Source organism: Antechinus flavipes, chromosome 5 (genome assembly GCF_016432865.1).
Source record: "Antechinus flavipes isolate AdamAnt ecotype Samford, QLD, Australia chromosome 5, AdamAnt_v2, whole genome shotgun sequence".
NCBI classification, from domain to species: Eukaryota; Metazoa; Chordata; class Mammalia; order Dasyuromorphia; family Dasyuridae; genus Antechinus; species Antechinus flavipes.
This window is the reverse complement of record NC_067402.1, coordinates 290932380-290944018: the sequence shown is the minus strand read 5'-3', so window position 1 is coordinate 290944018 and position 11639 is coordinate 290932380. Positions and strand designations below refer to the sequence as shown.

At 52.7% G+C, this 11639-nt stretch overlaps 1 protein-coding gene across 1 annotated transcript in view; it reads left to right on the top strand.

The window, feature by feature from the left end:
- The first annotated feature begins 9259 nt into the window (after nt 1-9259).
- The window catches only part of MPPED1 (metallophosphoesterase domain containing 1), a 94135-nt gene continuing 91755 nt past the window's right edge, over nt 9260-11639 (top strand). Inside the window, exon 1 of the mRNA XM_051962280.1 lies at nt 9260-9832. The gene's annotated coding sequence lies outside the window, so the exon portion shown is untranslated. The remainder of the gene's footprint in view (nt 9833-11639) is intronic.

Genomic DNA, 11639 nt, shown 5'->3' with positions numbered 1-11639 from the left:
AATCAAAGCCCTTCATAATCTGCCCTCTCTTGTATTCCCAATCTTCTTATACCTGACTGTCCTGACACATTCTCTTTGATCCAGTGGTACCAATTTGACTCTTTCAAAAACAAGACACTCCCATCTCTTAGCGCTAGGCATTTTCTCTAGCTGTCAATCATGTCTAGAATACTTTCCTTCTTCATCGCTGACCCTTTAATCTCCTTCAAATCCTACCTTCTATAACCTTACTCCACCTTCTGAATTATTGTTTATTATTATTATATTTTATTATTATAACTTTTATATTTTATTTTAATTTTTAATATTTATTATTTATATTTTATAATATATAATATAATTTTAATAATAAAATAGTATTTATTATATTTATTTATATAATTACAATTATCTATTAATTATTTCTATTTATCTTGCAGATAGGTTGTTGTGCATATATTTTTGCTCATTGTCTTCCCGTTAGACTATAACTTTCTCCAGGACAGGTATTGTCTTTTATCTCTTTTTGTATCCCCAACACTTAGCACAGTGCCTGAAACATAGGTGCTTAAATGTTTTGTTTGTTTGTTTGTTTATTTGCGAAGGCAATTGGGGTTAAGTGACTTGCCCAGGGTCACACAGCCAGGAAGTGTTAAGTGTCTGAGGTCAGATTTGAACTCAGGCCTTCCTGACTTCAGAACTGGTCCTCTATCCACTGCGCCATCGAGCAGGTTTTTTTTTTTTTTTTTTTTTTTTTTTTTTTTTTTTTTTTTTGATGAATGGATTGTTGACATTGCCACGGTCTGTCCGTGGCAAAACCGGAAAGATCCCATGGCTCCTGGCTGCCAGCTGGGGCTTCCTAGAGTCCATACATGTTTATTTTGTCCATGATGCTTTGTGTGATGCTTCCATCAAACTCCATTAGTAACATCACTCACTCTGTTAATAGTTTTTTTCTAGGAGCAGCATGTCGGCTCCATTTGCCAGCTTGGCTGCTCTTTTCCTCGGGTTCTTTCCTGACATGTCTTGCAGCAGCTCTTTCTCCTTCCCCTCCTCTTTGTCATCCTCCTCATCATCCCAGACGTCCCGGGCTGCTTTCTAAGTCCACCCCGCTGCTTTCCCCAGATGTGCCTTGGAGCAAGGGCCCAATTCAGGAAGCAGAGCACACTATAGACCCTTCCCCAAAGCCCTGGCACTGTCCTCTATGAGAGAGGCAGTCGAACCTACAGAGAGAGTGAGTCCCCAGCCCTCCGGCAGGCCTTCTTCTAACAGATCTCTGGACCATCTGTGAGTTTTCTCTGTGAACACCCTCAGAGCTATCATGCCCAGAAAGCTGGCAGCCAGAAGAGGAAACAAACAGGCAGACCTGGGCAGCTTCAAGCTGCTCCTTTATTCTCTAGGAAGAGTCAGACAGAGAGACAGAAAGAGAGAGGGGAAGGAGAAAGAAAAGAGAAGAGATGGAGAGAAAAGAGCAAAAGACAGAGAGAAAAGAAAAGAGGAAGAGAGAAAGGAAGTGAGAAAAGAAAAGAGAAAGAGAGAAGAGAGAAAAGAAGTGAGAGAAGAAAAGAGAAAAGGGAAGAAAGAAGAAAAGAGAGAAAGGAAGAGAGAGAAGAGGGAAAGGAAGAGAGAAGAGAGAGAAGAGAAGAAAGGAAGAGAGAGAATTGAAGAGAGAACAGAAGAGAGAGAAAAGAAGAAAAGAGAAGAGAGAAAGGAAAAGAAGAGAAGAGAGAAAGGAAGAGTATGGGGGGGGAGAGGAAGGAAGGGGAGAGAGGAGATAGGAAGGTCCAATGGGATGCACAAAGTGACAGCAGCAGGATAATACGGGTAGAATGGGGCTCCCTCTCTTGGGGAGGGAGCAATAACAGACACTGGAGCCTCAGTTCAATACCAGCTGTATTTTTGGTTCTAAAGAACTTAAGGGGATCTTCCTAAGGCAACAGGAAGGTGGGTAGAGGGCATGGAGAGGCCATGATGAATTAAGAAAGCGAGTGAATAGTGGGTTTTTATCATCACAGAAAGCCTTGGCATGGGGGGATGGACAGGGACGATGGACAGAGAGCACCCAGCTCGGAGGGCATGCCCTTGAGGCACATCTGTGGATGCAATGGGCGGCAGTGCCACAGGATAAAGGCATGGGTGGATGCTAGGGATTTCCGTGTGGAGGGCGATATGGGTCTATTGGTCTTTTGGAGGCAGCTCTGACTTCCCAAGCAGGTCTAGCGAAGGTGTTACTCTCCCAGATTCACAGCATCCATAGACTTAGAGACAATGCCCCCAGAGGCATCGAATCCACCTCTTATTTTACAGAGAAGGAAACTGAGGTAGAATGGGGAAGACACTTGTTCAAGATATACTCAGGACCCTTGGTCTAGAGCTGAAGATGGCCCTGAAGGCCATCTAGTCCCACTCCATCTTTTACAAAGGGGTCCCAAGATCACATAACTGTCCCGGGCAGAACTTAATCCCAAGCCTCTGACTCCTTCCACTTTTCAGGGAGGTAGGAGAGAATTCCTGAGCCAGTTAGGACCTGGACTTAATGGTGCCCAAGGGCTCTTTCCCCTCTGAGCTCCCCTTCTGAAGTCTTAGCACCCAAGTGAAGAGTTTAGATTTGATTCTCCAGGCAATAAAGACTGGGCAGCTTGAGCAGGTTATGATCTAATATATATTTTTGGGATAATTGCTTCAACATTAAACTCAATAAAAACTTAGGAAGCACCTGCTCTGTCTGGCCCATTAGCCTGGGACATGAGGGCCACCCAGTTTAGCAATGACAGAATCCCCATTCTCATTGCACTCATAGTTTCAGAGATAAAGACCTAAGTCCAGCTCTGCCTAATATACAGTTTTCATTCAATAAATACCTATTAGGCGCCCGTTAGAGATGCTTGGCACTCAATACAAATATTGTGTCTGCCCATAAGGGCCTTCCATTCTATTGGGAGAAATAGCACGTATAATACACAAAAAAGTAAATACGAGACAGCTAAAGGAAATCCAAACACACTGAACATCTTGCTGCACCTTGCAACTGCCCACCATGTCAGGACCTGGAACAGCACCCTCTAGACCAGACCTCCAGCCTCCAAATCTTGTCCTCCTCCCTCCAGTAAATGCCCACCATGTCAGGACCTAGAAAAGCACCCTCTAGGCCAGACTTCCAGCCACCAATCTTGTCCTTTTCCCTCCAGGAAATGTCCACCATGTCAGGACCTGGAACAGCACCCTCTAGACCAGACCTCCAGCCTCCAAATCTTGTCCTCCTCCCTCCAGTAAATGTCCACCATGTCAGGACCTGGAACAGCACCCTCTAGGCCAGACTTCCAGTCTCCAAATCTTGTCCCCCTCCCTCCAGTAAATGCCCACCATGTTAGGATCTAGAAAAGCACTCTCTAGGCCAGACCTCCAGCCACCATCTTGTCCTCCTCCCTCCAGTAAATGCCCACCATGTCAGGACCTGGAACAGCACTCTCTAGACCAGACCTCCAGCCTCCAAATCTTGTCCTCCTCCCTCCAGTAAATGTCCACCATGTCAGGACCTGGAACAGCACCCTCTAGGCCTGACCTCCATCCACCAAATTTTGTCCCCCTCCCTCCAGCAGGGGAAATAATCTATAACGTTTTGGAATTTCCACCCTGGTGCAGAAGGGTGCTGATTGGTGGGTGAATACAAACTCACCTGCCCCCCACTATCTATCCAGCCAGGCCTTGGTCGTGCTTCCATTCAACCACTCCCCCTGCCCAGCCTATCTTTCAATTCTTGCTAGGGGCACAGAACTCAAATGACTCCATGGCTTCAGGAGCAGATATGATGATGGCCTTTCCTACCGATGGACTCCCCTTCCTTCGATATTCTTCCCCCTTGGGTGTCATCTCCCCATTCAAATCTCACTTGTGTCCTTACATCTCCATCACCTACTACTGTGCCCTGCACAGAACTGATGCTTAATGAATAAGATTTAATCCAAAGGATACCCAGGAATTTGGAGGCAGGGAGGACCCTAACAAGAGGGGAGCCCCGAAAAGCTCTTATATAAGATTCAGCACTTCATCAAATCTTGATGGAAAATGGGATTAGGAGAAGTGAAGACAAAATTTTTGTCCCAAATGTCAGCATCTCTGAGGGCAGTGGGATGGCAATCCTACACTGCCACAGGCTCCAGTCGCTGGGAACTCACTTAGACCAGCTGAGAAGGCATCCCCCCATCACTCCTGGCCACTGGGTATAATGTTATGATTTCTCTTGACCTTTTTTCTGTACCCACAACACTTCTCATAATGCCTGGCCCCTAATAACCTCTTAATAGATGCTTGTTGACTGACTGACAGATTAGGAGATATCCAATATCCCATAGAAGGAAGTCCCCTAGTGTGGAGCCAGAGGGTCTGGCACTAAATCCCTGCCAGACCATGGTTTAGTTGTGTCACCCTATCAAAAGTGCTCTGTAACTTATAAAGTATCTTGCCCAAAATGTCAGTCATTGTTTTTGTCACAAATGAGATCTGGTTTGAAATCCAGATAGCCCTGGGTAATTTACTCACCCCCCCCAGGTCAAAATGAGTGGGTTAGACTCAATGGTCCCTAAGATCCTTTCCTGTTCTATATCTGGGCACCTTCCAGAAGCAGCCCCTGCCTTTTCAGACAGCCCTAATGCTCCCATCCAGGGGGGGAATTTTTTCTAGGGCCAATAATTGAAGGGAGCCATCATCTTCATCCAAGCTGCTGCCCTCCAGGAGCATCTCTGTCCAATTGTCCTCTTACTTGGCTTGTATCTCTGTCCTTCTAAATGTATCTGACCCTGTTCCCAAGTTAGCCAACTCCCACCTGAATCCTCTTCTAAAGAAAAAGTGGACAAGAGAGGGAAGCGGGAGGAAGGAAGGGAAAGAGGGAAGGGGGGGAGAGAGAGAGAGAGAGAGAGAGAAGAGAGAGAGAGAGAGAGAGAGAGAGAGAGACTGAGACTGAAAGGGGAGAGAGAGGGAAAGAGGGAGAGAGAGAGGGAAGGAAAGAGAAAGGGAGGGAGAGAGGGAAAAGAAGGAGAGATACGACAGAGACTGCAAGCTCTGGTGGGCCCTGCCCGGTTGGGGATGCTGAGTACAGCCGGGGATGGCTTTTTCAGCCATAGTGATTCTTGAAGCAAAAGAGCTGCTGGCTACATTTGTAGAACCACTGTCTACTTCTGTAGTCTCGGACCCCAAAGATACACAATTCTTCTCCCCGCCTCCAGTCCTCCCCTCCAACCACAGTGTTTTTCACTGTCAAACAGACATGCTCAGCACGGATCCCCCTCCCAGTCCCCTTCCCACCTCTTCCCAAGCTTATTCCATCTGGCTCACCCTGCTCTCCCCTGCTGGCCTAGCCAATTGTCCCCATTCTCTGGGCCCGATTCCGGCTCCTGCAGGAAGCCTGCCCTCACCACCCCCGCCCTTTGTGAGTGACCCCCTCAGAACCTGCCCACCACGCGGGGTCACGTTTACCTCTGGCCTGCCTCATCTTCTGATAGATCTGCTTCCTCTTAGTGTGACCAATCTCCTCAGGGAGATTAAAATGTCCCGTAGGGCAACGATTGTGGCTGAAGTGCCACCGAGCGCCAGAGAGGGGAGCCTTGCCATCCCAGAATGTGAGAACCCGGAAGGGCTGGACCTCAGAACACAGAATGTCAGAACTGGCTGAGGGGGGAGAACACGCAAGACAGAATGTCGGAGCCCAAAGGACCTGAGAATGACAGAATATTAGAACACAACGTCTCACCTGGAAACAATCAGCCTGCATTTATTAGGCTCTGGCTGTATGTCAGGCATCGTGCTCAGTGCTGGGAGCACAAAGAAAGTGCGAGAACTCTTGGGCCTCCTGCCTAATGAAGCTTCTATTCTAGTAGGGAAAACAGCATTTATCAGTCTAAATATTCAAAAACACAGAGTCGATGGGAGGTGACCAGAAGGGAGGACCAGCCTTTGGGAGGCGAGGTCCATGAGTTGAGCAAGTCCAGAGGAATTCTAACCAAGGTTTGGAGAGAGAGCTTCCAAGCCTGGGAGGGATAGATGGAGTGACCTGTGTAAGGGATACCAAGGACACCCAGATTATAAATCATATGCAGGGAATTGAAATAAAATGGCTGGCCAGATTGTAAAGAACTTTAAATCCCAAGTTATTGTCAATTTTGGCAGTACTGGGGAGCCACAGGAGTTTACTGAGGAAGGGCAACATGATCAGGCAAGTGAAAAGATGGATTGCAATGGAGTCCGAGCTGAAGCAGGAAGGCTATTGAAATTCCCGATTCCGTTCTGGGAATGACATACAGGCCAGTGGCTTTATTGACAAAGATAGTCCTGTGGGAGACTTTGTAGGGAAGGAAATGAGAATATTGGCCGGCGGTTGGATCCAGCGGGTGAGGGAGTGAGCCGGAGTGCGACTGAGAGGATCGGGGCTTGGCTGATTCAGGGTGTTCTCCACTGATTCAACAAATCAGAAGAGGGGAAGGTCTGAGAGAGAAAGCACGAAGCTCTGTCTGAGGCGCCTTTGAAACATCCATCTTGAAAAGTCCCATGGGCTTATTTGGCCCTGACCTCCCTGCTGACCTCCAGCCACCCACGAGACCTCTCCCACTGGATGTACGGGGGGCACCTTTGTCCAAAAGGGGATTCTCTCTCTTTCTGTCCCAGACTCCCTCCCTTCCAATCTCCCTCCTACCGCCCTCCTAGGACCCTAAGCTCTGCCCTTCCCCACCAGCCATTTCCTCATCTCCTCACCCAACCCTGTCCAATCTCTCGTAGATTTTCACGGCAGCGACGCCTTCTCTGGGACGCAGCCATCAGCCTGGGCCAGGTCTCAGCTCCTCGTGAGACTATTGCAATGGAGGCCATGGGGAGGGGGCCATTACCCAGAGACCCCAGGGACATCTAGCTCACTCCTTTCATTTTATACAGGAGGCAACTGAGACCCAGAGAGGGAAGAGGAAGGACCAGGCTTCAAATAGATCTGATATAGCTAGCAGAGGACATGGCTCCAGCAGCAAGAGTTATAGAGCAGGGGCGGGAGGTCAAAAGGAAAGCTAAACTAGAACAGAGAATGTCAGGACTACAGGGAGCTTAGAACAGGGGGTGTCAGGGCTGGGAGGGAGCTTAGAACAGGGGGTGTCAGGGCTGGGAGGAAGCTTAGAACAGGGGGTGTCAGGGCTGGGAGGGAGCTTAGAACAGGGGGTGTCAGGGCTGGGAGGGAGCTTAGAACAGGGGGTGTCAGGGCTGGGAGGGAGTTTAGAACAGGGAATTTCAGGGCTGGGAGAGAGCTTAGAACAGGGGGTGTCAGGGCTGGGAGGGAGTTTAGAACAGGGGATGTCAGGACTGGGAGGGGCCTTAGGAATTCTCCAGGCCAAGAGCTCTGTACTGACTTGCTCCCTTCTGCCTTCCCTGCATGCCCCACAAGCAGCTTTTCTTGTAGACAAGGAGATGCTCGGTGACTGTTTCCCTCAATGGGTGGAATGTGTGTTTGGGTCTCAGACCTTGAAGTTAGCCTTGGTCCCCACTGCCGTGTCGCTGTGGGAGGGGGCAAGGGGAAGCCGGCCCAGGAAAGCCTGCAGTGCCCCTCCCCCTCCCCCTCCTTCCTTTCCCATCACCCTGAGAAAGGAGAGAAGCGGGTGGCTCTTGTGCATAGGATGCTCTCGGTAAATATTTGTTGAATGAAAAGTCAAATTGGCTGGAAACCCTTAAGAGCTGGGCAAGGGCCCAGAATGGAGACTCCCGAGCCGTCTTGCTGGAGGGCAGCAGAGCAGAATGGGCCCCGGAGGCGGCTCTGTCGGCCCAGTGTGCGGACGTGACCCTGACAAGGGGCTCTGCAATCTGGACTCGCCAATGGAGATCACAGCTGAGGAACCTGAGGCACCCCATATGCACCGGAGAGAAGTGAGCCAGCAATCAGAGGGGAGCGGGCTGCCAGGTGCCAGCTTCTGCCCCCTCACTTTTGGGGTGCAACCTTGCTGGCCACTGAGGGGCTGCCCAATGTTCTCCCTTCATTAGGAAAGCCTCCCCCAAAGCTTTGTGGCCCCAGGTAGGGTACCTCCCCCTAACCCTTTCCTCAGCTCTGTACTGGGAAATCCCAAGGGAAATCTGGTCTGCCCTCTTCCTGAACCCCCCAAATCTCAGGAGAGCCTGTGGAGCTGTTTCTGTTCTCCCCCCTCCCAGGCATCTTAATCCTGATTACATTTAGGGAAACTGAGTCACATACATAGAGATAAAGCTGGAGGGGATCACAGAGGTCCCCTACAGTCTAAACTCCCAGTTTACAAACCAGGAAACTGAGGCCCAGAGAGACTTGCCCAAGGTTCAAAGGTCAAGTGAATGAAAGAGACAGGTTTTGAATTCGGGTCCTGGACTCTTACTGCTGCCCCCTTTTTTCCAGGTCCCAGGTGAGGTACAGGAGCCCAGAAATAACTCTAGACTTGGGGGGAGGGGAGGAAGTGGGATGGAGTTCTTGGGCCAGCCTCTGCCTCAGTGATCTCAGTCCCTCCGGGGCCAAGGTGCCCCTCCCAGACTTGCGGTTTGGGGATATTTCTAGGGTCTCCATCTGCCCAGCCCAGCGTAGACTGGAGGAGGAGGGAGAGGAGAGGGATTATGGAGGCCAGGAGATGTGGGGGGGGAGAGGATGCCCTCTTTGCTCCCTAAGGTAGGAGGTGAGAGCGGCTGGGAGGAGGGAGGAGGGAGCCTGGGCTCTCGCCCCAACCTGAGGCTGCTCGGGCTAGGGGCCAACCGCGGGTCCCCAGGAGGTGAGTGAGCCCCGGGGGGCCCAGCCCGCCCGGTCACCTCCTCCCCGCCGGCCTCCGGGATCCTCCCCCGCCCCTCCCCCCACGGCCGTGTCTGCCCTGTCGGCGGGCTTTCGGACTGTCTGCGGGTCTGTGTGTCTGTCTGCCCGCCCGCCAGTCTGCCTGCCTCGCTAGCTTTTTTTTCCTCTTTTTCCGCAGCCGCGTTTCTTCCCCCCCCCAATCTCACTCCTTCCTCCTCCCTTCTCCCCCTCCCCCTTCTCTTCCTCCTCCTCCTCCTCCCTCCTCCCCCTTCCCCCCCCCCGCCCCCAGTCTGGAGGAGGTGCTGCGGTCCGATCGCTGGGTCCGGGCGCCCCCGCCCCGGTCAGCAGCCCCGCCGGGGGAGGAGGGGCGCGCCGGGCTGCAGGAGGGCAGGCGGCCGAGCGGGAAAGCGGCCCCTCTGGGTCCCCACCTCTCCCCCGGAGTGGCCCCGAGCTCCCGGCGGGGTTGGGGGTCCGATCCAAGTCCGGGGGGACCAGGGCGGGGGCCGGGGGGGTGTGAGAGGGAGATGGGGAGAGGCTGGGGAGACCGGGAGCAGGAGATGGAGACGGAGAGAGAGAGGGAGAGACTGAGGGGGTGAGAGAATGGGAGAAATATACAGAGAAGGAGGGACAAGGGAGACACACGCGCGCACACGCACACACACGCACACAGAAGCAGAGAGACCGAGCGAGAGCTGCTTCCTAAAGGGAAGTCAGTCCACTATCCCACCGGCTGGCTACCTCTGACCTTTTCCGCAAAGAGGCAGCTGCAGGAGAGACAGCCGAGAGCCCTCCTCCTCTTCCTCCTCCTCCTCCTCCGTCCTCCCTCCCATCTTCCTCTCTCCCTCCCCCCTTTTTCCTCCCCCTTCTTCCCCCTTCTCCTCCCCTTTCTTCCCCCTCCTCCCTCCTCCTCCCTCCTCCTTCCCCTTTATCTCCTGCCACCCCCTCCCTCCCGTCCTCCCTCCCTCCTCCCCCGTCCCCAAAGCGCCTGCATCCATCCCCTCTCGGCTCCAGACTTGCGCCTCTTCCCCTGCCCTGCCTGATGCTCTGGGTGCTGGGGGCGTGCCAGTGGATGGAGGTCTCAAGGTAGGCTGACTTCTCTGAATGAATGAGCGCGACCGTGGGCTGCTCGGCGTGTGCATGCGGCCGTGCGAGGGAGGGAGCGGAAGCTCGGGTCCGGCTCCCTGGCAGTTTTGCCAAATCTCTGTCCCGCGGTCCAGGCCCCGGTGGCCAGGTCAGAAAGGACTCCTCCACTTCGCAAAGTTACTTTTCTTCTTCCGGAGTTCTTCAGCCGTCTCCCTCCTCCCAGCCCCTCTCCCCGGGGTGAGCCCGTGGTCCCGGGGGCCTCTGGGGGTGGGGATGCCCCTCAGCAGCCGCTTCTCCCCGATCCTCCTTGGGGACTGGGCGCCAGCTCCCAGGGCACCCCGGGGTCCGGCACTTGGCTTCCGGTGGGCTGGCAAACTTTTCCCTTCTCCCAGGAGATGTCTAGAATTCCTGCATCTCCAGGACTGGCTCTCGGGCTCCTGACTCCCAAGGAAGCTTGAATCATTCGGCGGAATGGAACGAGCTTTTCTTTCCATTCTGACCCTATATTCATGCTGGGAACCCTCTTCTGAGGCAGCCCTGCTTGTGTCTGTTCAGTCTTGTGAGGAGGGATAAGGGGGCTCCATCCCCTGAGGTACCGAGGCTGGTTCCCCACGAGCACTGCCCATCACGCCCCCTCCCCAAGGCCGGTTCAGAGGCACCCCTGCCCTGGAGCCTCAGCCCCAGCCCCTGCCAAATGGGATTTCAGTGGGACGCCTTCTGCCGCCACTTGGCTGGACTCCTCCTCAGCCAACAGAGGGGGCTCCTCTCTCTGCCCATTTCTAAAGCCCCTTCTTAATTGCTCCGAGCCCCAGCTTGTTAAGTTGTAAACAATTATGAAATTAAACCAGAGGAGGAGGAGGAGGAGGAGGAACAAAAGTAGGCTGAAGTGAATGGGCCGCATTGGGCACAGGCAGCTTAAGGAGATGAATAGGGGTGCGAGCCTCGTTAGGAGGGGGCTGCTGGGGCCCAAGGGGCAGGGCTGCCACCGAGCATGACCCTTAGCAGCCTTCCGAGGTGCGGAGAGGCTGCGAAATGAAAGAAACCCGAATAAATGCGCTGGGGAAGAATTCCCAGGCCTGGCTAGTCCAAGAAACTGGTCACTTGCCCCCCTGGGCAGAAACTTTGAAAAGTGGTGTCGGAGTGATAAAGTCAAAGGAATCCCAGAAGCCAACAGGAGAGAGCCCTTCTCCAAGGGATTCTGGAGAACGGCTTTGGGCCATTGTGTGGCGGATTGGGTTTTTTAAAGATGGTAACAAGGAGCTATTATATAGAACAGCAGTCTTGGAGGGAGGCTGTGGAGGATGGTCCATGCGTTATAAATTGTGCTTCATGACGCCCGACTCCCTGCAAATGGGCTTCGAATGCACCACTTGGAAAGTCCTCTCCCCGAGACAATTCCGGTGAAACTGTTACATTTATGAGAGGGACTGTTTATTGGCCATCCATTAATCGCCTGATGTCTATTCGCAAAGCGATGGATGATTCAGCATCAGTTTGCTGGGCTGACTGATGGGTTTGTCAGAGATTTGTGCCGTCGTTCTCCGGGTTCCTTTCATTGTCGTCCCAAATTTCCCGAGTCCCGGAGGGACCGGCAGCTCTGGGATGTGGGTCTGCTCGCGTTCCACAGGCTTGCCGGTGAAAGGCAATGGGGTCCCTCCGGAGCTGAGGGACTCAAGTTCCGACTCCGATCCACCCATTTACTCCCCATTTGACCTTGGTCAGTGTCCTCCTTCTCTAGATCTCGCTCCCCTCGTGGGTAAAAGGAGGGTGGTGTTTGCCCCTTTAAGGTCCCTTCCGGGCATCTGTC